General features: G+C 42.8%; 1 long non-coding RNA gene across 1 annotated transcript; it reads left to right on the top strand.

Annotated features, from left to right (window-relative positions):
* Nucleotides 1-329: 329 nt before the first annotated feature.
* On the top strand, nucleotides 330-2,730 carry LOC113320759. The gene is made up of 3 exons (XR_003346275.1): nucleotides 330-484; nucleotides 881-1,215; nucleotides 2,336-2,730. It is a non-coding gene; the product is annotated as an uncharacterized LOC113320759 (long non-coding RNA).
* Nucleotides 2,731-26,684: the final 23,954 nt, after the last annotated feature.

The raw sequence follows: 26,684 nt of genomic DNA, 5'->3' as shown, positions 1-26,684 counted from the left end.
AGAATGGAATCCATTTCCCCTAACATAATGATCCGTAAACCATATCTTACTAATATAAAAAAAAGAGGGTTTATTGGTAGGAGACCCCCTAAGTTACCAACTAACCCTCATTTAAATTATCCGACTCTAGCAAATTCTGTAAATTCCTTAAAACGAAAGGGTATAACAGTGAACTCAGATTTCTTTCTTTTTTCCTCTCGATTCTTCCCTAATCTCTTCTCTCATTCCTTCTCTCTACGCAGCTGTATCGAAGAAAACCTCCCCTGCCCATCATCTTTTTCCATCTAATTCGATTTTCGCTTGCAAAATCGTGCCCTAATTATCTCAACCATGTAGTCATAGATTCAAACACCATTTCCCGATTTGAATTGGGGACTCAAATCGATATAATTTAGTGGTTTATTTATGGTTGCAATTTGTAGTTGAAAAAAAATTAAGCAAAGGCTTCATTCAAGCTTCATTTGCGCTACTCAAGACGCTAAAGGTTAGCTTTTGTTTTCCCTAACATTCAAATTTTGTTCTCTAATTTTTGCCCTAATTATCTCGAATTGGGGACTCAAATCGATCTTACTTAGTGGTTTAGGTTGGAATTTCACTTGAGTCGAATTCGGGTCACAATTTTAACCAAATTGTTAACACAGTTGATATCGAAAATGTTTTACATGTACAATTGGTAGCTTAATGTAGTTTCATGCCATGATTTGGTCGGAGTATACCAAAAGTTTGGCTTTTGTTTAACCTGTTTATTTGTATATCAATGAGGTGAACTTAATGGTACTTTATTCATTCAGTGACTACCATCTAGGCCTTGATTATATTCCAAGGCTTAAGTTCCAAATTTTTATGGTTTTGATAATTGTAATTCACTTTTGGGTTACAGTTGAAGCAAGAGTCGATGGTAATGGAGGGACAGCTCCGGCGCAGTCCTAGAATTATGGAACAAGCTCGACAAGAGTCAATGGTAATAGAGGGTCAGGTTCGTCGTACTCCTAGAATCATACAACAAGCCCGCCTTCATACGGAAGTTGAGAATGAACGACAACAACAAAGAAATATTCGATTACAATCGTCGTATTTCACAAATGGCTAAACGAGTGGCATTGAGTGAAGCGAAAAGAGAAGAGATTCTTAAAAAACGACGTGATGTTTATCATTTGCGGACAATACGAGATAGACATGCAAACAAAGATGTGTAGGAAGCATCAACAAGTTCTGGTGAGTGAGGCATGAACTTATTTATATTCAGATGGTTTTCTGTTTCCTGTTGTTATGTAGTAAAAATATATTAGGATGGGATATAGAAGGCATTCAGGTCCCTAATTATCTCCAACATATCGATCATGATCTATCAAATTCAATTAATTAGAACACGGGATGACGTGGCAGACCCAAGAGATTTTACAGGGTTGACACCCTCCAAGTAGCTATTAGGAAAAACTTCTCCACTACCACCACCTTGAGATCCAGTTCCTCGTGCACAGTTGAAAATTTTAATTTGTAAGTAAGCGAGCCTAAGATTCCTTGCGCATATTTTACTGGTGCGTACACTAGACATAATTCAGTTGCAATTTCACAAAGAAAATAATAGTTTTTTTTGTTTTTTCATATGTAAAAAATAGAACTTTGCTAGAGCCACATCTTTCCCTGAGATGGTTCAAGATGAGGTTTCGTTTTCCCTAAGTTGAAACTTATTTCTAACTCCACAGAGTAGGTCTATGGTGAGTCCAAACTGGTACAAGAATTTGGTCATTATCCCAGATTGGAGAAACCAATCATTACCAGGGCACTCATACTTTTTTTACAAGAACGAAAGAATTCTAGAAAGAAAACTTTAATATTCATCTAGGATATGTACTTATATACAATTGAGCCAAAATAATACATGTGAAAGATGCATCGGCCCGGATTCTAGGGTCACAATTGGAGAACAGTTTTAATTGATGGACTAGGTTAGCTAACAAGGATCACTGAGAGCTGGCGATTTAATTAATGGTTCCTTACGTCTCTTTCAAAATACAGGCTTTATATTGGAGTGTCGATAAGTTAATGCCACATGTTGTCCTTCCCCCCAATCAGTTACTTTGTATGAACTGAACTAACTCAGGTCAACCTTTTGTTATTCTAACATTTCTAACACCTTTGTATGTAATTTGCACACATTTCTAACACAAGGTTATGCCTAATTGATTTTACTTTTTTTTTTTTTTTTGAATAATGATTTGGTTATCATTTCTTATGAAACACCAATTATTTATCATTTCTTATGACTCTAAAGATTTAAACTGTGTTTGGTTGTTTGTCTTGCAATATTCATTTCAATCTCGGAAACTGGAAGGTATTGGAACTGACAGTGAAAGAAGCAAAAAACGTCAGTTTGAAGTGCATGTATTACTGGACCATCATGCCGAAGGCAGGGAGAAAAGAGTAAGATTTGGAAGCAACAATGGCCAAGCAGGCAATCAGGCCATCCATTTACCATTGCGCAGAAGTCCAAGACTTAGTCCACATCCTCAACACAGAGAACCAGCACATACGCATAATGCAATCGGTATAGTCTCTTTCAAAATACAGGCTTTATATTGGAGTGTCGATAAGTTAATGCCACGTGCTGTCCTTCCCTCCAACCAGTTACTTTGTATGAACTATGAACTGAACTAAACCAGATCAACCTTTTGTTGTTCTACACATCCCCACCTCTGTATGTAATTTGCGCACATTTCTAACACAAGGTTATGCCTACTTGATTTTACTTTTTTTTTTTTTTAAATAATGATTTGCTTATCATTTCTTATGAATCAACAATTATTTATCATTTCTAAAATATATGGAGCTCATTTTTAACAATTGACAGGTACTTTGATTGAAAGAGCCAAGAAGCGTCAATCTGAAATTGACGAGGACTTGATAGCTATTGAAAATGTGACTACTCATTTTTGCGTAGTCTACGTGATGTGTATAGCTCAGAGAATCAGATACTAAGTAGTATTGATGTCTTTGTTGAACTGTTAATGCTAAGTGGTAAAAGATACTCAAGATCGCAATAATAACAAATAACACTAATATAAAGTAAATGCTACTAAGTTATCATGAGACACAAGATATAACGTGGTTCGACTTTCGTATACGTCTATGGGATAATGAGTGATTTGTTTGTATTAAGTTGTAGTGGTTACAAAAGATCTTAAATGCTTCCCAAAGTAATAGAGAGAACTCAAGTTGAAGTCATTACTTAAGTTCTAAACATTAAAGAGGTATAAGCTTAAGACTAGATCTTCTTTTCCTAGAAACTGAATGCCCTAAGTTTGTTGGTGAGGCTTGGTATTTATAGACCCTTCTGCTCCAGGTATATCTCTGTTGCCTCTGGGTCCATCGTTTGCTGATATACCTTTCGTACAGATGGTACCTTCGCTCTCCGCATGCTTCCTCCAGTTGAACTCTGCCACCTCAGCTGACCCACGTTCCTTCGGGAACTTCCCAACCTTAGTATAGGTTGTACCTTCGTTCACCGCCAGCTTTCGCCAATCTGGTTCTGCCACATCGCCTCTCTCCACTTGCTTTGATTATGCGTGTAGATAAGAGATTTTTGCATTTAATGCCGATTAGATTTGTTACCTAACTATGTCCCTTCGCCAGCTGCCTCCCCCTAGGCTAGGCTTTACTTTATCCATTTTGACCGTCGAGACGCTTCTTCTTGGAGGAAGATAAGATATCTTCTGCTGAATATTGATCTACGAAGGTATCTTCTGCTGCTCAGGTTCCTTTGTATAGCAAGGGCTATACAACTATCTTGTATGCGACCACTAAGATCGTGACACGTGCTCCGCGGAATATTGGTATTCACAGTTTGCCCCTTTTCTTCCATATTCTTCCGCTTGGTAGGATTGGAAGAAAATTTCCGTTACGCCGCCATTTTTGCACGTACCGATTGGGTGGTCCCTTCATGCAATAACTTCCCCTTAAACTTCGGGACATCCAAATTTTTGGATTCACCTGCCGCCTATAAGAAAAGAATAAAGAGGAGGAATTTTCATTAACTCATTTTCTTCTTATCGAATTGTCGCTCTTTTTCTCTTTCACAAAGACTTTTTCCCGCTGTTAACTGCTAATCTTCCTTCTGATTTGCCAAGGCTCTGATCTTAACACTCGATCACTAGATACAAGTAAGTGATACTCTGCTTCTTTTTTGCCCTTTTGGATTTTCGTTTTCGTGATCCTTCTTGCTTAGGATTTGGTTAACTGTCATTGATCGCCATTGATGTTGTTGAATGACTGCATGTGTTATCTGAAGCTTTCGTCGTGTTCTTCATGTTGTATGGGAGTTTGGGTCTGTCTTCATTTCGTATTTCGATGTTGATTCTGCCATGCCTGTTCTTTATCGGCAACTTTATCCATAGTGATGGATAACCTTTGATTTCATCTTATGATAAGTTTATTTCGCCTTCTTTGGTTGGTTTAGTTAAACCCATGCCCATAGTATGCTTGTTTTTGTCCCCAATTTGCTCTTTGAGTCGACTGTGATTTTCAATCCGCCATTGTTGATGGGTTGTTCTTCTTGTTGGTGTTAGGAATTATGAGACTTTCGAAGAAGCCTGCGCGTAAAGGGCAAGAAACCTCTTTGTTTACTGATCCACCTCCGCGGATAGATCATCCTGATGCTACGCCATCTCCACCCCCTGAGGACACTGAGGTACCTGCTGGTACTGAGATGGATATGGTCCCTGAGGTTGCTGCGTACCCTGAGGTAGAAGATGTTGTTGTTGAGGATCTTCCATCTCCTCCTCACTATGAGCTTCATAGGCTTCAGCGTCGTGACAAGGATAGCCACGCTCATCTGTCTATAACTGAGATCACCAAGTCTTTTCGTCTCCATAAGTTCGAGATCTCCTTTGTCAATATTCCTTATGTTCTCACCGAGTCCCTTATCCGGGATTTTCCTTACGATGAGAATAACCTTCTGATTAGTTTTGTCCAATTGGCCGCAGGTATGCTCCTTCCTTTGTTTAGTAGAAAGGATCCCTTCTACTATGATGTTTTGTCTACCAGGGATGACCCAGTGAACAAGACTCAGGTCCGAGGATTTATGCAGTGTACTGGTAACTACTGGCGTGCCCTTCGTGAGTGCTGGTACCATAGTAAGGGAAAGACTACTTTGAAGTCTTATGACCCCTTCGCTGATGGAAGGTATAACCAGGAAGACTATACCCCTGCCAACTTCAATGCTACATATGATGATGCTATTCAAAAGAGTAATCTTCTTCCTTAGAGTTTTGGCCCTCGTCGTATTCATGTTACTGCTAAAAAAATCAGTGAAGGCAACAACCTTTGCCTTCTAGAGGAGATCGATAAGACTGGTTTGACTGTCATCCCTTATTCTGCTAGGCTACCTTTGCCGAAGTCTGATCGCATCCGCCTTGATCATTATGATCACTGAGATCGTACTCCTCTTCGTGTGGTGGGTCCTTGGGCCTACGGTTTTACTACTGCAGATCCCAACGTTCCTCCCGTAGCTTTCTCATTTCCTGAGAAATATGATGGATATCAGCCTTGGGTTTTCAACCCTGCTGCTTCTCATGAGGTAACCTTCGTTTCTGTTTGAAGGCTTTTGATTTAATATCTTTGTTTGATATTCTGATGGATTTATTTTGTAATATGCCCCTGCTTCTTCTGCTGGAACTGCTCCAGTCTCTGCTACTAGGACTGCACCGGGATCCGCTGGCAATTCCGTAGCCACCATGACTAGGAAAAGAAAAGCTTCAGCTGAAATATCTACGCCAACACTTGCGGAGGTAAGGATCATTGCCATACCTTTGTATTTGTAGGTTCCTTAGTATCTTGCCCCTTATCCTTAGATGGCGCATGTGTTTCTCCATAGTCTTCCAAGAGGAAGGGCAAGTTGAAGGATGTTATTGATCTCGAGGCATCGGATGAGGATCCCAAGGATGGTGAGGAGGTACCGGATGATGAAGATATGGAGGACATTGAAGATACTGTCCTCATCCCTCATTTGGATGATATTGAGAAAGATTTTCCCAAGGAGAAACCCAGTCCCATCTGTTGATGGTGGTTTAGTTCAAGGATAAATCTGTAAAACCCTGCATTTAATGTGCCGTCATTCTGCAAGGAAACGGAGCTATGTAAAAGTAATGAGTGTTCAACCTCTTCACTGGCGCATTTATTGAGCAATTCAATATATCCACATAAAATTTTACCCAGAATGGTGCATGTAGCAACAATCCCAGATATTCTGTAAATTATGGCACCTTGCCTATGTTCTTCAGTTAATATAAGTTTCTCTGAATGCTTTCTGTCCTATGTTCCCCGGCTGAACCCCTAATGTTGATATGGCATGACAATTTGTGTTCACTCGCAGCAGAGTAACACGAATTTCCAAGTATCAAGGTTAAGGTCCTTGCATAAAGTATTTAATCAGAAAACATACTGCTCTCTGGCAATGAACTTAAAGAACTCTTGTCAACACATATAATTCAATCAATTTTGTGATAATTCACAAGATTCAGATATTACCCTGACTAATTTGCAAAAATTAGGGTTTTGCGCCCTACGTAGTATATTAGACCTTGCCTGTCGAAATTAAGCCTAGGTAGACTAGGTAATTAATACGCCATGGATTAGTAGGTGCAAAATGCTACCTAAAATCAGAAAACAAAGAATAAAAGGAGCCGCGGAATAAGAGCAGCAACAAAGGAAGGTGTGTACATGCCATAGGCAGCCGGCGCCACTTGCAAGTGGCCACACCCCATGTTGCTCAGCCGACCCCTATTTCCTGTCGACCAATCAGGTCGCCTTAAACCCGTCACATGCACATGAGCTGGGGCTGGGACCATACTTGCCGGCCATATTTCCCATCGACCAATCAGGTTGCTTTAAAATTGCCACACCCACACTAGAAGTGTGGCCACGCCCGCGTTTGGCCGACCCTCTCTTTTTCGACCAATCAAGTTGCTCTAAACCTGCCGCAGTATTAAAAAAGAGAGGAAAAATTGCGCCAATACCAAATTGGCTTTCCAAAGTTGCGCCAATGCGCTAACTGGCATGCTTAACGTGCATGCGCAACGTGCCAGACGTGCCACTTTGCCACAGAAGCATGTCGAACGTGGAAACATACCATAAATAGTGCACTTATGTGCCAACCCATCTTATGTTCGTGGCCAACTCCATAACAGACTTCAATGTGGTTATTCTAAACAGAAGCACGACCTTGCATGGTCGATCCAAATTTCCAGTAGTAGCACAAATTATGCCACATTGGGCCCCACAACATGCCACGAGCCGTGCGGGACCCAGGAAACCCTAATAAAGACGCCATATCATAGCCACCCATGGCAATCCTTGCTCCTGTGGGCGTTTCCATATGAAGGCCTGGCTATGGTTCCTTTGGCGTGGATTTGGCACCATTTGCACAAAACGTCGATGCACCACGACCACATGCCACATGTCGTATGCACTAATTAGGGTTTTGGCACGCCAAACCCTAATTTAGGCAAAGTTGCTACCCCAACTAAGCCAAGTAACGTTTCCTAGAGCATTGGGATTGATGTGGAAACAGGGCCAATGTTTCCACGCCACGTTTGGGTCTAACACCAATGTGCCAAAATCTAACGGCCTTGGCTACGCCAGGCGTTACTTGCACCATCGTGCCACTGGCATGCGCCAACTACGTCAACCACGCCACCATTCCGTAGCGCACTATTAAGGCTTCGATACGCCAAACCCTGATTTAGCTAAAGTCGTCATGCCAACTAGGTCAAGTGATTCTCCTAAGGCCTCAAGTTTAACTTAGCAACATGGCCAATATTGTCGGAGCCATATTTGGATCTAACACCAATATGCCAAAACAGTTTCCACGGCTACGCCACTGGCATGCCACTATGCCATGGCTACGCCAGGCGCCACTATGCCAATGGCGCAACTTTGTTGGCATAGTGGCACTAGAGCCAAGACTGGAACGGCCATTTCTTGGTTTAGGCCAGGATTGTACAGATTGATCTCTCGAATCTAAAGTACTCCCGTGCAGTGCATTTGTTTAAGGTTTAGGCTCGTTTCTCATCCACACACCCAAATTGACCAAAACCAGCAGAAACAGTTTTTACCCACAAACAATTGGCGACCACAGTGGGAGATTAAATCTCTCGGTTGCAAATTCAATTTTCAATTTCATTTCCACCCCAATTGGTTTTAGGCCCAATTCAATCGTTAATTGATACCCAATTCAGTCAAATATTCTTTCCAGATGTATTCGGGTCATTCGAACCTTGTAGAAGCAATGAATAGCTGGAAACCAACTACCATGAAAGACATAACAAAAATGCTAGAGGATATGGTTTCCAGCCAAGTCGATATTATCAGGCGGCAAAACGAGACGCTTCGTATCCTGAAGAGTATAATAAGCCGATTGTGGGAAGAATCAGCAAAGGCTTATCCGAAGGATCCCGCCAATTTCAAGAGTAATACGAAGTATGTTAAATATTTGGCTAAAGCATGCGCCTCTACCAATGAGGATGCTGACGGAGCACGTAGCCACATCATAAAGGAGCAGCAGAAGAGCGGCCAATTGGATTCTGCCAACACAGAGAGCCAAGACAATTTTACAAGACCAGGGGAGGAGACTTGCCAGGTGCGCCATCTGAAATACAAAGGTAAAGAGCCTTCCTATGAATCCTTGATGGAAAACATTTATCTCCAAACCCTTGCAGAAGTTCAAAGAGTTTTCCAACAGTCCGCAACCACGACTGCTTTGCTGAAAAGAGAAGCACCCGAAGAGGGGGAAATCTACCAAGACGCTTATGAAAACGAACACTGCGCCAATGCACAATATCCAGCTCAGCCACCACGTGTCGCCGTCACTGACGTAGTCCCCTCAAGAGAAATTAACTTTCAACGATACGGTAGAAGTAAATGGTCCTCTCATGAATCAATGATCGCTCAAGCGTCAGTTCCGCCCTCAAAGAGAGCTTCATGCCAAAGCCTACAAGAATTTCCTCCACAGCAACTACTGATGCGGGAGAATCCAGAATCAAAATATCCACGCTTCCCGTTGCCTATCAGAAGAGTTATAGAGTTACTGTAAATTGGGGTACGAGAGGGAGTATTCCAACTACCCCCGGTAGGGCATCCACCAACTGATCAGGAGATGCTAGATTCAAGATATTGCCACTATCACAGGTTTATTCATCATCCTACCAACGAATGCAACGCTATGAAGCGCATTGTCTAGGAAAAGATTGATTCAGGGGAATTACGCATGGGGACTGGAGGTTCGCCGCCTTATCGCGGATCGACATAAAGATGTTACAGAGACAATAAAGGATGACTGGGGACTTCTCGCGGCCAAGATTGCGTCACACAATAAACTCTGATTTGCAACCTGAAAATTCAGTTTTGTGGAAATACCCCTAAGCGAATAGAGTATGTGGCTGTATCGGGCGAGAGAAAAAAGGGAATGTCCAAAACCAATGTACCATTCGCAAGCGCAGTCAACACGTCCCACGGCGTTACATCCTCTACCACCAACACCAGCAGCACCGGAAGCATCCCCTCTGACGTGACGCCTCTTATTACCAGAGATAGAGCCGCCGCTATTCCTAATATTTATTCGAGCATGATGCCTCCAATCATCACCAGGACTGCCACCACTTCTTCTTTAGGACGAGAGACTGGAGGATCCAGAGAAAACCAACCTTCCCATTACCATTATCGATTTAATGGAGAGACAGGAAGTTCTTGCCAAAACTTAGACGAACATGGCCACAACTCAGAAGGGGCCGCTTCAAAGTTTCACTCCAGGAGCCGCTCCGCTTCAACGTTTCGCTCCAGAAGCCGCTCCGCTTCAAAATTCTCTCCAGAAGTCGCTATTCCTCCCTACCAAGGATCGTGTTGTATCCACCACACTCCTCCCTGTCAAGGATAGTGTTGTAGACACCAAACTCCTCCCTGTCAAAGATCGTGATCACATCCAGCTAAGGTTCGTAGTCGTGACCATTTTTTGATCCATCTCGCCAAAGCTCGTGGTCGTGGATAGTTTACTCGCATACGTATCCAGCCAATCCCTTTGCTTCCATGGATGCCCATGCAATTCCAGCCAACCTATTTTGGGTTCCCACGAAAATGTAGTCTATTCTTCTGCCAAGAACTGTTGTTGTTCGTTTGTTGATATCAGCTGGAGCTTTACCATATCAACAACCACTACAAAGGTAATCCATACTTCTCCACATTTTAGTTTCACATGGAAGAAGTAATAGAGTCACCAGTACGGATGCAAGATGATATCTTTATCATGGTCAACTCACCGACCATACAAGATAGAAACATTTAAACCTAACTTGGGGACTGAGGATCTACACAGAATCCCTTCGTTGTTAAAGATCAGGAGACACGGTCAACCCAAAAGTCATAGCCACGAAAAGGTAATCTACTCTTCAAAGGTGTAACATAAGTATATCATCCCTCTCCGTCTAGAAGGCTCCTGAAACACTTTACGAGGCCCACGAAGGATCCCAAGCCTACTCAGAGAAAACAACTTCAGTAAACAAAGAGAAGCGCGACTGGGGAGTGCTCATCGCGGTCCATCCTCGACAACAATCAAGAATTCATGAGATAACTCCAGAAACGCGGCTGAAACATTTTTCTTGAAAAGACAGAGGGATCCACGATTAACGACATAACTCTCTCACTTCTACTTCTTCGTTATCCAGAATGTTTCGTCCATGTGATGTTCCAAGCATCCCAGCATCACATCCAGGAGAGTATAATAAGCTTGTATCAAATCCCATAGGCATAGATTCAAGGCAATGCAATTAAAGTAGGCTACACTTGGGGACTGAAGCCTTCTTCAGGTTTGGAAGTTTAAACGCAGTCACCACCTTACCAGTGAAAGCAGTAGAATCACATCTTCCACGAGAAAATAGGCTAAGCATAATTACACATGGGGAGTACCAGCATGAGATGCCTTCACTTCCCTCAACCAGGTTATTTCTGATTTCAACATCATCACTGTCGATACTTTTACGACCCGCAGGAATTTCTCAACATGAAGACGGTCACGTGCATCAAAGACTCCAAAAGCACGCCACAGAGATGCTTTCACATATCCGGCCACGCCATCGAATCTAACGGGATTATAACTGGGGACTGCTCATCGCATCCCATTCCATGCAATAGTCCAAGATTCAGAAGATGGTTCAAAGGATGTCGCTTGGAACGAAGTCCTTAAAGACTTGATAGCAGCACATCGGCAACGGAACGTCTCTCAACTCATCTATTTCACCCAATGGCTCCGGAAGATTTCGACCATACAAGCATCCAAAACATATCATCATCACAATCAGAAAGTCCAGGCACCAAATAACCTAAAGTCAAGGATGAACCAACAATGCAACCACAATCTCCAAGATTAGCCATGACATGATCATTGCCGAGCATATATTTCATCCATCGATCCCAAGAGTGCAATGGAGTTTGGTAAATTTTGAAATCCACTGGAGAGGTTAAATACTCACTCTTTTGGAGTCAGAACCTTATTACACATTCTGGAGAAGATCGATGATACTGTTGGGTGGATACATGCGCAAAATAGGAGAGATCACCTACCTTGAGTTTTCCTGGCTCGCCTTGATGCATACGAAAGCACAGAGCCGGACGATCAACAAAAACAGAAGAGGGTCGATACCTCTTTTCATACGAACAAAGTTTCTAGAGTTTGAATAGAAGAAGGATTCCTTCTTTCTCCATGAACGGGAATAGATGACTGGGCGCACCACACTCATGCTCCATAGACGGGTAAGCAGTGCGCCAAGAGCACCGCTCCATATACGAATAAGCAGCGTACGAAGATAGCCGCTCCAAGATCTAACTAGAAGCGTGCCAAGATCACCAACCACTCAGACTTGTAACGCTCCACAACACCAGCATCATGTGGCCAAACCAGAAGTACACCAACGCTAATACTCCGTGATGCAGAGTTCTGTGGCCAAACCAGCACCATGCTCCATGTCACCGCTCCGTATCCCAAGCCAGCAACGCCATCATTACCGCACCGTGGTTAAAGTTGCAGCGCCATCATCACCGCTCCGTGGCTAAAGTCGCAGCGCCAGCAACAATGGTCTGTGGCCGAAGTTGCAGCGTCAGCATCAACACTCTATGACCAAAGTTGCAGCGCCAACGCCAGCACCCTATGGCCAAGCCGGAAATACGCCAAGACGCCAACACATGGATCATAGACTACTCATATCTCTTGCTAAAGGTTAGTCAAATTTTCCTAGAAATCTCTTCATGTCTCGTCCTTTCAATTTTACACTTGTCTGTCACCATCTCATGCTTACCTCGCAACAATGCCACTGTTACGTGCTAAGCATGAGACTTAATGTTGATGGTGGTTTTTAGTTCAGGGATAAATTTGTAAAACCCTGCATTTAATGTGTCGTCATTCTGCAAGGAAACGGAGCTATGTAAAAGTGTTGAGTGTTCAACCTCTTCACAGGCGCATTTATTGAGCAACTCAATATATCCACATAAAATTTTACCCAGAATGGTGCATGTAGCAACAATCCCAGATATTCTATAAATTCTGGCACCTTGCCTGTGTTATTCAGTTAATATAAGTTTCTCTGAATGCTTTCTGTGCTATGTTCCCCGGTTGAACCCTTAATGTTTATATGGATGAAAATTTGTGTTCACTCGCAGCATAGTAGCACGAATTTCCAAGTATCAAGGTTAATGTCCTTGCATAAAGTATTTAATCGGAAAGCATACTGCTCTCTGCAATGAACTTAAAGAACTCTGTGTCAACACATAAAATTTAATCAATTTTGTGATAATTCGCAAGATTCAGATATTATCCTGACTAATTTGCAAAAATTAGGGTTTTTGCGCCTTGCGCAGTATATTAGACCTTTCCTGTCGAAGTTAAGCCTAGGCGGACTAGGTAATTAATCCGCCATGGATTAATAGGTGCAAAATTCTACCTAAAATCAGAAAACAAGGAATAAAAGGAGCCGCTGAATAGGAGCAGCAACAAAGGAAGGTGTGGCCATGCCATAGGCCAGTCGGCGCCACTTGCAAGTGGCCACACTCCATGTTGCTCAACCGACCCCTATTTTCTGTCGACCAATCAGGTCGCCTTAAACCCGCCACATGCAAATGAGTTGTGGCTGGGCCCATACTTGCCGGCCCTCTTTCCCATCGACCAATCAGGTCGCTTTAAACTTGCCACACCCATACCAGAAATGTGGCCACGCCTGTGTTTGGCCGGCCCTCTCTTTTTCGACCAATCAGGTTGCTCTAAACCTGCCGCAGTATTAACAAAGAGAGGAAAAATTGCGCCAATACCAAATTGGATTTCCAAAGTTGCGCCAATGCACTAACTGGCATGCTAAACGTGCATTCCCAACGTGACGGACGTGACACTTTGCCACAGAAGCATGCCGAACGTGGCAACATACCATAAATAGTGCACTTACGTGCCAACCCATCTTCTGTTCGTGGCCAACGCCATAACAGACTTCAATGTGGTTATCCTAACCAGAAACACGACCTTGCATGGTCGAAACCCAAATTTCCAGTAGTAGCACAAATTATGCCACATCGGGACCCACAACATGCCACGAGCCGTGCGGGACCCAGGAAACCCTAATAAAAACGCCATATCATAGCCACTAGTGGCAATCCTTGCTCCTGTGGCCCTTTCCACATGATGGCCTGGCTATGGTTCCTTTGGCGTGGATATGGCACCATTTGCACAAAACGTCGATGCACCACGACCACATGCCCCATGCCGTATGCACTAATTAGGGTTTTGGCACGCTAAACCCTAATTTAGGCAAAGTTGTTATGCCAACTAAGCCAAGTAATGTTTCCTAGAGCATTGGGATTGATGTGGAAACATGGCCAATATTGCCACGCCACATTTGGGTCTAACACCAATGTGCCAAAATCTATCGGCCATGGCTACGCCAGGCGCAACTTGCACCATCGTGCCACTGGCATGCGCCAACTATGTCATCCACTCCACCTAATTTTTAGGGTTTCGATACGCCAAACTCTAATTTAGCTAAAGTCGCCATGCCAACTAGGTCAAGTGATTCTCCTAAGGCCTCAAGTTTAACTTAGTAAAAGGGCCAATATTGTCGGAGCCATATTTGGGTCTAACACCAGTATGCCAAAACAGTTTCCACGGCTACGCCACTGGCATGCCACTATGCCATGGCTACGCCAGGCGCCACTATGCCAATGGCGCAACTTTTTTATACAACAGAATGTGGCCATAATCAATGGCCACCCTTTCTCTTGGGTCACAATCTTAGCCGTCCAAATTCGCCACAGAATTGACAGGCCTGTGGCAAGTCTTAGGCGACCAGCCAAGATAAACCTAATAGCATCACATGATATTCTCTTGCGGCAAGTCTCCTGACTTTGACTTGCCACATATAGTTACCTGCTACACGTTTTCCATGAAAACACTCGAGACATCAAACATGTCACAAATTGGGGGATACTCATCATGGTATTGGTCTGGCGGTTTATAGCATGCGGCGTGCAAAACGCCCATTATAAGAAAGTGTCAGAAAGCAGCGCAGTTAGTGGAGGCAAGAAGTAGTGGGTAAGCTAACTCGTCTCCTTCATAATGGGAACGTGGTTTTCTGGCATTTACACACTACCCCGCTTCTCCATCACTCAATCATTACCACTTTCTATGAGATCAGGGTGCGTTCAATATGACTTGTATAAATAGGTTTTACCTATTTTAACCAAACGACAACAGTTTGGTTAACAACAAAACAGTATCCAGAAAACACCAAAGAACTGATAGCTTACATTCCACAAGCAAGTTCCACATTCTGATACAAGTCATAAAATAGCCACACCTTCAGAATTAACCATTCTGGTCTCAACACCTTCTTCGCTTCCCTCCCTAAGACCAACCCATCTCCTTCACTTTGTGACAGAAACAAGCCTGGAACGTCCATTTCTTGGTTTAGGCCAGGATTGTACAGGTTGATCTATCGAATCTAAAGTACTCCCGTGCAGCGCATTTGTTTAAGGTTTAGGCTCATTTCTCATCCACACACCTACATTGATCAAAACCAGCAAAAACAGTTTTTACCAACAAACACCATCCGTGTTGGCTCCGTGGAGGGTGGGAATATCGTAGATGGTGGTGATGCTCCATTTGTTAACCCGGTTAGTGTTCAAGCTCCAGCTCCTACTTTGTCTCCAAAGATACTATCGATTTCTGTCCCTGGCGAAGCATTGCTTGTTGTCTCGGTTGCTATTGGGTATGTTGTTGTAGCTTCCAAGAGTCTTCCTTCATCTCCTGCTACTTCGCTTCACTCAAGTGGTTCGTTTGATAAGGTTGTTTACCCGTTGGTGAGGGTCAGCAGCTCAGATCCTCAGCCGAAGAAGAAGGTTGTGATTTCACTAGGAAGCTTCTCCTTCAATGCAGTTCCAACCTCGTTAGGAAATTCTCAATCTGTTTCTACTGCCCCTGTTAGCAAAGCTGTTGGACCTCCACCTTCGTCACCAGATTGGACCGTACTGGGTAATCTTCCTTCCGCTGGTGATATGTACTTAGGTGGTGCTCAAGCTTTTTCTTCAGTTCCCAGCTCATCCACCATGACATCCCTTTGTCGTGGTGAGGGCTCAGTAGTTGTGCCCCATGTTCGTTCTCAAGCGATTGATGGAGTTGTTGCTGAGCCTGGCAAGGGTAAGCTGCCTGAGAACTTGAGCCTTGGTAGTTCTGATGATGTCATTCTTGAAGCCATTCTGCGGAACTCGAAGGGTCCCTTTTCTGCTGAAGTTGATCACCATCGCCTGGATAGCTCCTTTGAGGTAGCTTCACAGTTGGATGTGTTGTATGCTCAATATCGTGCGGCTAAGGATCTATTCTTTGACCCGGACTGCTTTCGCTCCAGCCAAAGCTTTTGTGAAGTCCGGAGGGGTAGCATCCAAGAGATGGAGGCCTTCATGGACACCTATGCTGATTTTCTTCCCCGTCTTTAGGTGTTCTTGGTAAGTGATTTCTTACTTAATTTTTTCATGCTTTGCTTTGAACCTTCGTTTGTTCTTATGCTTCGTTATTTTCATCTTTGCAAACAAATAGATGTCGGTTGTACTTTGTTATCGGGCTACGTGTACTCACTTGGGTGCCCTGTTGGACCGTGCTCGTCAATAATATGCCCTCACTAGCGCAGAACAACCTTCATCCAGTGATGTTGCTTCTATTGCTAGGGTATCTTTGTTGGAGGATGATCTGAGAAAGACTCAGAGATCCTTGGAAGCTTGTATGTTGGCTCTTGAGAGAGCTAACAATGCTGCTAAAGTTGCTGAGGACGGGCGTAAAGATGCTGATTCCGCTCTGGATGCTGAGTCCTCCAAAGCCATAAGTTCGTTTCTTCTTTCCCTTAGCTTTTGTTTTTGTCCTTGTTTGGTTGCATAGTCCTGAGACATCCCGCGCCTGTCATCTGGTATCCCTAGTGAACTTAGACATCTACAGGAACGGATATCCAAGTTGACCTCCGATGTCTGGTACTATCAAAAGAAGTCTGATAGGTTGATGGACGTTACTGTTCATAACGAGTCCCAACTTTCTCTCGAGTCTGCTCATAACGCAGATCTAGTGAAGCAGATGGCTTTGATTCGTAAAGAATGTGACGAAGCCCTTAATTGGAAGGAGAGTCTCATTTTAAAGAAAAAGGAGGATATTTCCTTAGTTGAGAGACGCCTCTCAGCCCAAGAAATCATCCACAATAAATATCATGCATATTTCAAAGATGCTTGTGCTTCGTTGGCTAAGGTTACTTTAGAGCGTAATGTTTTGTCTTCTGACGTATGCTCTCTTAAGAGTAGACTTGTTGAGGCTGGCTCCGCATCATCCTACATGTCCCATGCATCCTTGGTTAGGAGATTGGAAGAATTAGAGGATATTTACCAAGTTTTATCCTCTAAGAATGCTTCGCTCCAGATTAACGTCGATGATCTTCGGACTGAACGAGATACCCTTGTAGAAGATCTCGAAGCTACTGAGGTGGACCTTGATGAGGCCAAACATAGTTTAGAAGAATCCCTTAGCCATGCAGGAGGTAACTTAGGATCTTTTATATTTCTGGCAACATCCTTTGTTTCTTTTGTTTTCTTGGCTTATTACTTACTATTTTGTATCCGCAGGTCTCTAAGAGCAGCTGGTGGGTGAAAACGCCAAGATCAGTCATCTTGAAGGACAGATATCTTCACTGGAGATATCTCGTCAATTTGATGTTGCTGCTAAGTTCAAGGCTGAGGCTCTCCAAGAAGCTAATGATCAGCTTAGCGCTCAGGTGATGAAACTTCGTCAGACATCGGCTTCGGATATGGAGGCTCAGTCTTCTAAGATGAAAGTGCAATTCGAGAATTCAGACATTAACTATATGAATGCTTCCTTTGCTGAAGCCGAGCTCCAAGCTGAAGGAGTTGTCTTTCCTCGTCTTTCTTACCCTTGATTATGCCGTATCCAGTGTATCTGAACTCTTTGTTGTATTATGCCCCCAGCTGAGGCGCCTTTGTATCGTCTCCTTTCCTTGAAACGATGCTTCGTGATGATTTGAACCTTTGTTATCTGCAACTTTTAAGACGTGTTAGTCATATTTTTGTAACATTATTATTGTACCTATGTTATTGCACAAATATTTTGTTTTTAGACATATTGTGTCTAGATGATTGCACATTCAGGTCATCACAAGTGATAAGGTATGTTTAACCTTGGGTGGAACATTCATCGTCCTACCTAAGTATCCTTTGGCCAGAAGGTACCGTGGTGGCGAAGGCTTCTACGTGGGCAATAGTTTTCCTATAACCCTACGTGTTCAGCACAAAGGATGTTTTACTTCGACAAGGTATCTCTATAGGGGATATCTTACTTTTTTTTATTGCCTCATGAATGGAGCCATCACTCCGAGGATCCGAGTATTGACATATGCGCATTTATGCCTTGCCTTGTCTCGTCGTCAGTCCTGACAGAGGGTATCTATTCTAACCAAATTTGTATCTAATCAAAATTTGACTTTATCTTAGCAAAAAGTTTCTTTCATTTATTAGTGAGGTTCATAATACCTTTGATCAGGGATAAAACATAGTGGGATATTTCCCGTTCCCTTCTTCTCTTGAATAATCACCATTCTCTTATGGGTAGTACTTTTTTAGGTCCATTGCATTCCAAGGGTGTTGCAATACTTCACCTTTGCGGGTCCTTAGGTAGTATGACCTTTTTCCAGCGATGTCGTGTATGATGTAGGGCCCATCCCACGTTGGATCTAGCTTGCCCCACTCCTTCTTTCTGTGATATGGTGGAATCTGGTGCAACACGTATTCTCGCTTGTTGTATTCGCGAGCTAGCCTTTGTTGATAATTTACCATCTTTTGCAAAGCCACCTCTCGCCTTTCTTCAAGATCATCGAGCTTTTCTAACATTAGATCTGTTGTTAGATTCTTCTCCCATGCCTCCGTTTTTGTTGGTGAAAGTATTATCTCTGTTGGGATGAATGCTTCAGCTCCGTAGGTTAGCAAGAATGGAGTTTCTCCCATGCCCGCCCTTCTTGTTGTTCGATAGGCCTATATGACATTGTGCAGTTGTTCACACCATCTTTTCTTATATGCTCCTAGCTTTTTCTTCAAGTTCATCGTTATTGTTTTTTTGGTCGCCTCCGCTTGTCCATTGCTCTTAGGGTATATAAGAGTGGACTTGTTTTTCTGAATGTTGAAAGTATCGAACAACATATATATGTTTTTTCCTTGCAACTGCTTGCCATTGTCAGAGACTATGGCGTCTGGTATTCCGAACCTGCATATGATTTGCTCAAACAAGAACTTAAAGAAGTATGTGTACCTAATCCTCGCCAAAGACTTTGCTTCCACCCACTTGGTGAAGTAATACGTAGACACAATAAGGTATTTTCTCTTCGAGGTTCCATCTATCAAGGGTCCAATGATATCAACCCCCCACTTGAAAAATGGCCAAGGGTTGATGATCGAGTTAAGATCTGTTGCTGGTACTTTAATCTTCCTGGCAAAGCGTTGGAATCTCTCACAATGCTTAGCCACGTTCTTTGAATATTCGTTCATGCTTAGCCAGTAATATTCTTGTATTTTGGCTTTGACTGCCAAGGACCTTCTTCCGCTATGATTGTCGGCATCTCCACTGTGTATATCATGGAGTATTCTTCTGCCTTCGGTTCGTGAGAGGCACCGCATCAGGGGTCCAAGAAATGACTTTCTGTACAGTATTCCATCACGCAGGATGTACATTGCTGCTTTTGATTCAAGTTTCTGAGCCTCCTTGACATCTGCTGGTAAGGTACCTTTGTCAAGGTATTGGTGAATTGGAATCCTCTAATCATCCTCCGCTTCGTTTTCGTTGTCTGTGTCCGACATAGATTGGTCTTTGTCAGATTCTTCGACTTCGTCATCAGGTTCTTCTTCGTCTGAATGGTCAAAGCCTCCTAAGCTTCTGAAATTGGTCCCTTTATCGAAGGCTCGTATATCCTTCCAATTTGCACGGAGGTGGCATTTATGTCCCTTAGCATCGATGATATGACGCTAAGGCATCTGCGTGTCTGTTATCTTTTCGACAGACATGTCTGAATGTAATATTGTTGATCTTTGACACATGCTCCTGTGTTAACTTTAGGTACGAAGATAGTACCGGATCCAAAGTTTGGTATTTGAGCTCGATTTGTCTAATGACTAACTGTGAATCACTAGTCGAACGAACATCTGATAATCCTAGCTCCTGTGCTAAGCGTAGACCATGTGTGACTGCCTCGTATTCTGTGATGTTATTAGTGTATTGTTCAAATTCTAAGATGAACGTATAAATGAGTCGATCTCTGGTGGGGGTTGTTATTACAATCCCTATGCCTGCACCCTCTCCATTGGAGGAACCATCTACGAATATCTCCCACCTTCGTGAATTCTAAGGTTTCAAAAGATCTTTTGATTCTTGCTTTTCTTCCTCCATTCCTGAGATGTCATCTATCTCTGCTTTGTCGTTGATAGGTAGGTCTGCTAGAAAGTCTGCTAAGATTTGTGATTTCTCATCCTTCTTAGTCTCAAAGATTATGTGAAACTGTTTGATCATGGCATTCCATTTTTCCACCCTTCCAATTTTATCCGCGTTGTCGAGGATTTGACCTATCTGAGCCTTTGTGAAGACTCAGATGGTATGCGCCTCGAAATATATCCTTAGTTTTTGTGTTGCCACTAGTAAGGCATATATAAGCTGCTCCACCTTGGTATAGTTACGCTCCGCTGAACTGAGTGTCTTACTGATGTAGTATATGGGCTTTTCTCCTTGTCCTTGATCTCGTACTAGTACTGTGCTCACAGCGTAGCTTTTTGCTGCTAAGTACAAGGTGAGTATCTCTCATGGCTCCGGCTTCTGTAGGATGGGTACTGAATCCAAGTATTATTTGATCTTCTAAAAATCTTGCTCGCATTCCGTGGTCCACATGAACATGCTTCCTTTCCTTAGTGTATCGAAAAATGATTTGCATTTATCTGATGATCTTGCTATGAATCTTCCCATGGAAGCTAAGATTCCATTTAGCTTTTGTACTCCTTTTAGTTCTTGTGGAGATGGCATTTCCATTATTGCTCTGACCCTTTCGGGGTCTACTTCTATTTCTCGCGTAGTTACCAAGTATCCCAAGAATTTTTCTGAGGTTACTCCGAATGTGCATTTATCAGGGTTCACCTTCATGTGAAAGTTTCTCATGGCTTCGAATATTTCCCTTAGATCTGACAGGTGGTTTTTCGCCTCTTTGCTTTTGACAAGCATATCGTCCACATAGACCTCCAGTATCTTGCCTATCCATGGCTTAAAGATCTTGTATACCAGTCGCTGGTATGTTTCCCCCGCGTTCTTTAGTGCAAAAGGCATCCTTGTATAACAATACAAGCCTCGTGGGGTAAAGAACGCAGTATGCTCCTGGTCTTCTTCTGCAAGGGCGATTTGGTTGTAACCTGAGTATCCATCCATAAAGGATAGCCTATGGTGACCTTCAGTTGCATTGACTATTTGGTCAATTTTGGCAGCGGGTAGCTGTCTTTGGGGAACGCTTTGTTGAGATTGCTAAAGTCGATGAAAATGCGTATGCCTTCGTTCTTCTTGGGCACAATCACCATATTGGATATCCACGTGGGATACTTGACTTCTCTTATGAACCCTTTGGTTAATAGCTTTTGTAACTCCTTTTCCACCGCTTCCTGGTAGATGTCTTCCACCTTTCGGATGCGTTGCTTGAATGGTGGTATTTTTGGTTTGAGCTGAAGGTGATGGGAGAAAAAATTCGGGTCAATTCCAGGCATATATTCCATTAACCATGCAATGAATCTGCGTAGTACCTTAGTAGCTTTTGTAGTTGCATCTCCTCTTCCTCTTCGAGTAAAGTTCTGATGTTGATTTGGCTCCGCCTCCGTTCTGATGTTGATTTTCTTTGTTGCTTCCACCGGTGAGAAGGTTTGTTTCTGAGGACGTTGAGGAGTACTTTTCTTTAATTGTCATTTGGCAGAGACGTTCGCCCCTGGAGTGGCGGAGGTGCTTGTCTCTGGAACTGAGATGGATTCGGGTACTAAGAAGGCTCCGTCCTTCACTTCTTTGGTGTTTACCTTTCGTCTTTTTCTTTCGTGCTGCTGGGAAGCAACTCTTTCTTTGTTGAGTCTGACCTCTGCTAGATTGCATAGCCTTGCGTCTTGCTGGTCACCTTTGATTTCCATTTCACCCATAAGTATAGGAAATCGAAGGTACTGATGATATGTCGAAGCTGTTCCTCATAATCTATGGACCCATAGTCTGCCCATGATTACATTGTAGGGAGAAGGTTCTTCCACCACGCAGAACCTTGTATTGGTTACTAAGGGTCCTGCACGTACCTGCAAGACAATTTCTCCTTTTGGTCTAGAGACTGCTTCATTGAAACCGTATATTGTGCAAGTGGAAGAATCCATTTGATCCGCTGTCAAACCCATGCGTAGGTAAGGTTCGTAGAATAATACATTCAATGAGCTGACCCCATCAACGAGGACCTTCATAAGGTTCCATCTATAGATTGGAAGATTGATCACAAGTGGATCATTGTGCATTTCGACCTCCTGATTGACATCTTTTGTTGATAATGTTAATGGCGTGTCCATTCATTTTTCCCAAGTGGTAGTAGGTGGGACACTTAGCTTGAACACCTCGTCGGTTTCTAGCTTTCTTCTGTTTCGAGCTAACTCGAGGATATCTTCGTGCAATTCTTCTTGACCTCCGCTAGAGAAGGTGATCATGTTGATGTATTTGCCGTCCTGAGGTAATTATACCCTTTTCTTCGGGGTCGCCTCAGTTTCAGCTGGATGTATCTGTACGTACTCCATGAATTTTCTGTCATCTATGAATCTCTGAATTGTGTTCCTTGGGTGATAGCATGTATCAGTTGTATAGCCATAGTACTGATGGTACTCGCAGTACTCCTTAGCCTCATTCGTTTTATCTGGTTGCTTTCCCCTAATGTTAGGGTACGGAAAACCCGGATTCGCTCCTTCCTTGCTTAGAATGTGAGAGAACATGGTATTTAACTTTGTGTATATCTTATCTACAAACTCGTCTCTTCCTTCTGCCTTTGTCATCTCTGTATTTTGATCTTTTGTCTCGAGAACTAGTTCTGCCCCGGTGTCGTTTTGCCTCTTAGGTATCTCCGGAATTGGTTCCAGAGAGTTGGTTCGTTGTGGAGATGTTGTTGCCTTTGTTTGTGCCATGGGGTTGTCCTTCTGGATTTCTTCAAGTCTGATGTAGCGGTCTTGGAAAACCCTGAGTTCTCCTTCGGAATCAAGGGCTCTGCTGTGAAGCTCCACGAAGATAGCTGAGGTTCTATCAAGTCCATACTTATAGCAATTAATGTTAATTTCTGGATTGACTTTTCCGATTGCTTGGCACGTATTTTGCCATCTATCTGTGTACTGCATTAATGTCTCCCGAGGTCTGATAGATAAAGAAAATAGCCTATCTAACCCTTCCTTTGTTGATTTATTGTACATGTGCGTCTCCAACAATACCGTAGACCATTGCTCAAAGGAGTCAATTGAGTTTGCTGGTAAATTGTCATACCACGTCAATGCTGATCTTGTCAAGCTTGCAGGGAAATACCTACAAAGTACTACCTCATATCTTTCCCAATGGGCAAGGACACGAGTGTAATATCGTAGGTGGTCTGCGGGATCAGGGTGCCATTGTAGGTCTGAAACGCAGGTACTGGGCATTTCGCAGGGATAGGCTCCCTAAAAATGCGGAGAGACAACGGAGATGTTGTCGCTTCATGGACAACTTCTTCTAGCCTTGCGCCTGCATGGCCGGTTTTCAGCCATTGTATTTCTTTCTGCATCTTCTTCATTTGCTCCATAACCATGTTCACATTGTGAGCATCTCTGGAAAATGCCTCATCATAGTAGGATTGAGAGGGCTTGTAGGTTGAGTCTGTCTCGTCTGGATCGTGTTGCGTCCTCCTGGTTCCCTTAGATGGGTTAGCCTTCGGTGGGTTAAGATCCACCCTTCGTCTTCCTGAGATAGGTTCGTTCTCACGCCTCTTTACCGGAGGATGAGTTTGGGAACCTTCGATCTGTATGTCCAGCATATCTTTGAGATTCTGGTTCTCCTGGGCCATCTCGTGCATTGAATCCTCATGCTCCTTGTTACGAAGTAGCAAAGCTGCTACTTGTGCTGCCATTTGTTCTTCGTTATGGATTCCTCCACCCTGAGGAGTGCTGTCGGCCGGATCCTCAGAGTTATCCACTCTTTCTTCTATGACCGGTGCGTCTGTATCTATCTGGATTGGAGTTAGGTTTCCCAACCCTCGTCCCGTAGGGACTAAGATTCTGGGTAACCCTGTGTTGGCCGCAGGTGGCTGCGTGACATGGGGATGCTCCGGTAATGGCATGCTGTAAAGTGGTTGAGCTCCCGATGTTTGCCCCATCCCTTCAGCAGGAATGGGTGCTTTGTTAGCAATCATTCTTCTTGATATTTCACTTTGTCCGTCCTCTGCTTCAGTTCTTTGGTTTGCTTGAGACGGCTTTTGAGATCTTCCTCTCGTGATTGTTGGTCGTGAGCTTGTTGGTACATCACTTGGTTTCTGCATGCCTTCGGCTCTTTTTATCCTACGGTTACAGAAAAACGACGGAAATTTGCTACTTGGGTGCCTTCGTCAAAAGTAGTAATTAATTCTCTAACACAGAAGACGGCTAAGTAGCTTTTTTCATAAAAAAAAGGACTGAAATGACGTTCTGAAAGACAGGTATTAAATTTTTATGACACCCTTGGAAGAAACAACCTTAAACGTTGAAAACCAATTAAAAAAAGGGTGTCAGATCTCCCAAAAAACAAGGTTATTAAATGCTTTAGAAGATCTTTTTTCCTTAAAATCTCACTGAGATTCCTCTGCAGTTAGAGGTACTCAGATCTAACGGATGCTTTGTCAGAAAAGGTGGTTTAGTACAAAACAAAAGTTTTATCGCTTTGTGAGTGCGTTTTTATGAAAACTTTTATAGATCTGTGAGACTGCTAGTCTTTAGATGCTATGAAATCAAAGAACTTGCAAGAACAATGGACGAACCAATCACTAGAAAGTGAGATCCGTCGTTGTTAAACTCAGATCTCTTCGTTAAAGAGTATGCGTAAGTAAGATTAATGACGTAATATAAAAACTCAAGCTGGTGAGCAAAACCTTCTAGCGCCAAACCGTGACTACTCGTTTTCCCGTAGACTACGTAATGTGTACAGCTCAGAGAATCAGATACTAAGTAGTATTGAACCTCTGTTGAACTGTTAATGCTAAGTGGTAAAAGATACTCAATATCGCAATAATAAAAAAGAGCACTAATATAAAGTAAATGCTACTAAGTTATCATGAGACACAAGATATAACGTGGTTCGACTTTCGTGTACGTCCACGGGGTAATGAGTGATTTGTTTGTATTAAGTTGTAGTGGTTACAGAAGATCTTAAATGCTTCCGAAAGTAATAGAGAGAACTCAAGTTGAAGTCATTACTTAAGTTCTAAACATTAAAGAGGTATAAGCTTAAGACTAGATCTTCTTCTCCTAGAAATTGAATGCCCTTAGTTTGTTGGTGAAGCTTGGTATTTATAGCCCCTTCTGCTCCGGGTATATCTTTGCTGCCTCTGGGTCAATCATTTGCTGATATACCTTGCATACAGATGGTACCTTCGTTCGCCGCATGCTTCATCCAGTTGAACTCGGCCACCTCAGCTGACCCACGTTCCTTCGGGAACTTCCCAACCTTAGTACAGGTTGTACCTTCGTTCACCGCCAGTTTCCGCCAATCTGGTTCTGCCACATCACCTCTCTCCACGTGCTTTGATTATGCGTGTAGATAAGAGATTTGTGTATTTAATAGTGATTAGATTCGTTACCTAACTCTGTCCCTTCGCCAGCTGCCTCCCCCTAGTCTAGGCTTTACTTTATCCATCTTGACCGTCGAGACGTTTCTTCTTGGGGGAAGATAAAGTAGATCTACGAAGGTATCTTCTGCTGCTTGGGTTCCTATGTACAGCAAGGGATATACAGTTATCTTGTATGCGGCCACTAAGATCGTGACACGTGCTCCGTGGAATATTGATATTCACAGAAAATAAAAGAAGCAAGAAGGGCCGCCATGAAATCAACCCAGAACGAAGAGAATTTGGATTGCAGGAATAACGTGTTTCGGACAAGGCAAAAAGTTCAATGAGCGAAAATGAATTAGAAAGAATCCGTGAAAGACATCGTATTACTTATCATGCAAACACAACTAGCCTTGGAACTAAAAACAAAGAGGATCAGAAAGCACAAACAAGCACCGACAGGTTTATGATAGATAACTGCATTGTTTAGTTAAGTTACCTTTTTTATACAGAATTTATTATGTCAGTTTTTTGTACTATTTAATGTTTTATAATCGCGTTTTTGGCATTAGATCGCAATGAGGCTCTATAATTAACATCCGTAGAATCCCCCGGTTGATAGAGCAGGCTCAACGTCAAGAATCATCAAATCTACAGAATCAAAATTCAATCATAAACTGTAGTGGCACAGGTAAGCTTACTTTAAGGATACTTTTATTGCTTTTTTTCGCAATTCTCTTTGTTGCCAATTACTGTTAATAAAGTAAAAATGTACATTTTTATGGTAAGATAGAATCATTTTCATTATCTATATTGTTTCAGTTACTGTATTAATGTAGAAAACTAATGACATGTGCTCTGTTGTATATCAATCTCGGAAACTGGAAAACTCTGAAGATTAATTGATATGCGTTATGCTTTCCATACATGCAGACTATGCAGTTGATCAGGTTCCAACCAGGACTCAGGAGATTAATCCAACTATTTAAGCCATTCATGCCATCCAATAACCATTGCGTAGAAGTCCAAGACTCAGACCACATCCTCAACGCAGAGAACCAGCACATACGCAGAATGAATCGGTATAGTCTTATCTTTCTTATCTCGCTATCTACATGTATATCTCGGATTTCCATACATCCATCTATTTTTGTAGGTTTTTTTTTTGTGATAACCTAACGATTATTTCATTGACTCTAGGTAATGCAACAGTTCCACGCCGAAGCCCCAAATTTATTGGGCAAGTTCAGCTTCGAGATGAGGAGGCCG

This window comes from Papaver somniferum, chromosome 11 (genome assembly GCF_003573695.1).
Source record: "Papaver somniferum cultivar HN1 chromosome 11, ASM357369v1, whole genome shotgun sequence".
Taxonomy (NCBI): Eukaryota; Viridiplantae; Streptophyta; class Magnoliopsida; order Ranunculales; family Papaveraceae; genus Papaver; species Papaver somniferum.
This window is presented reverse-complemented; position numbering and strand designations above follow the sequence as displayed.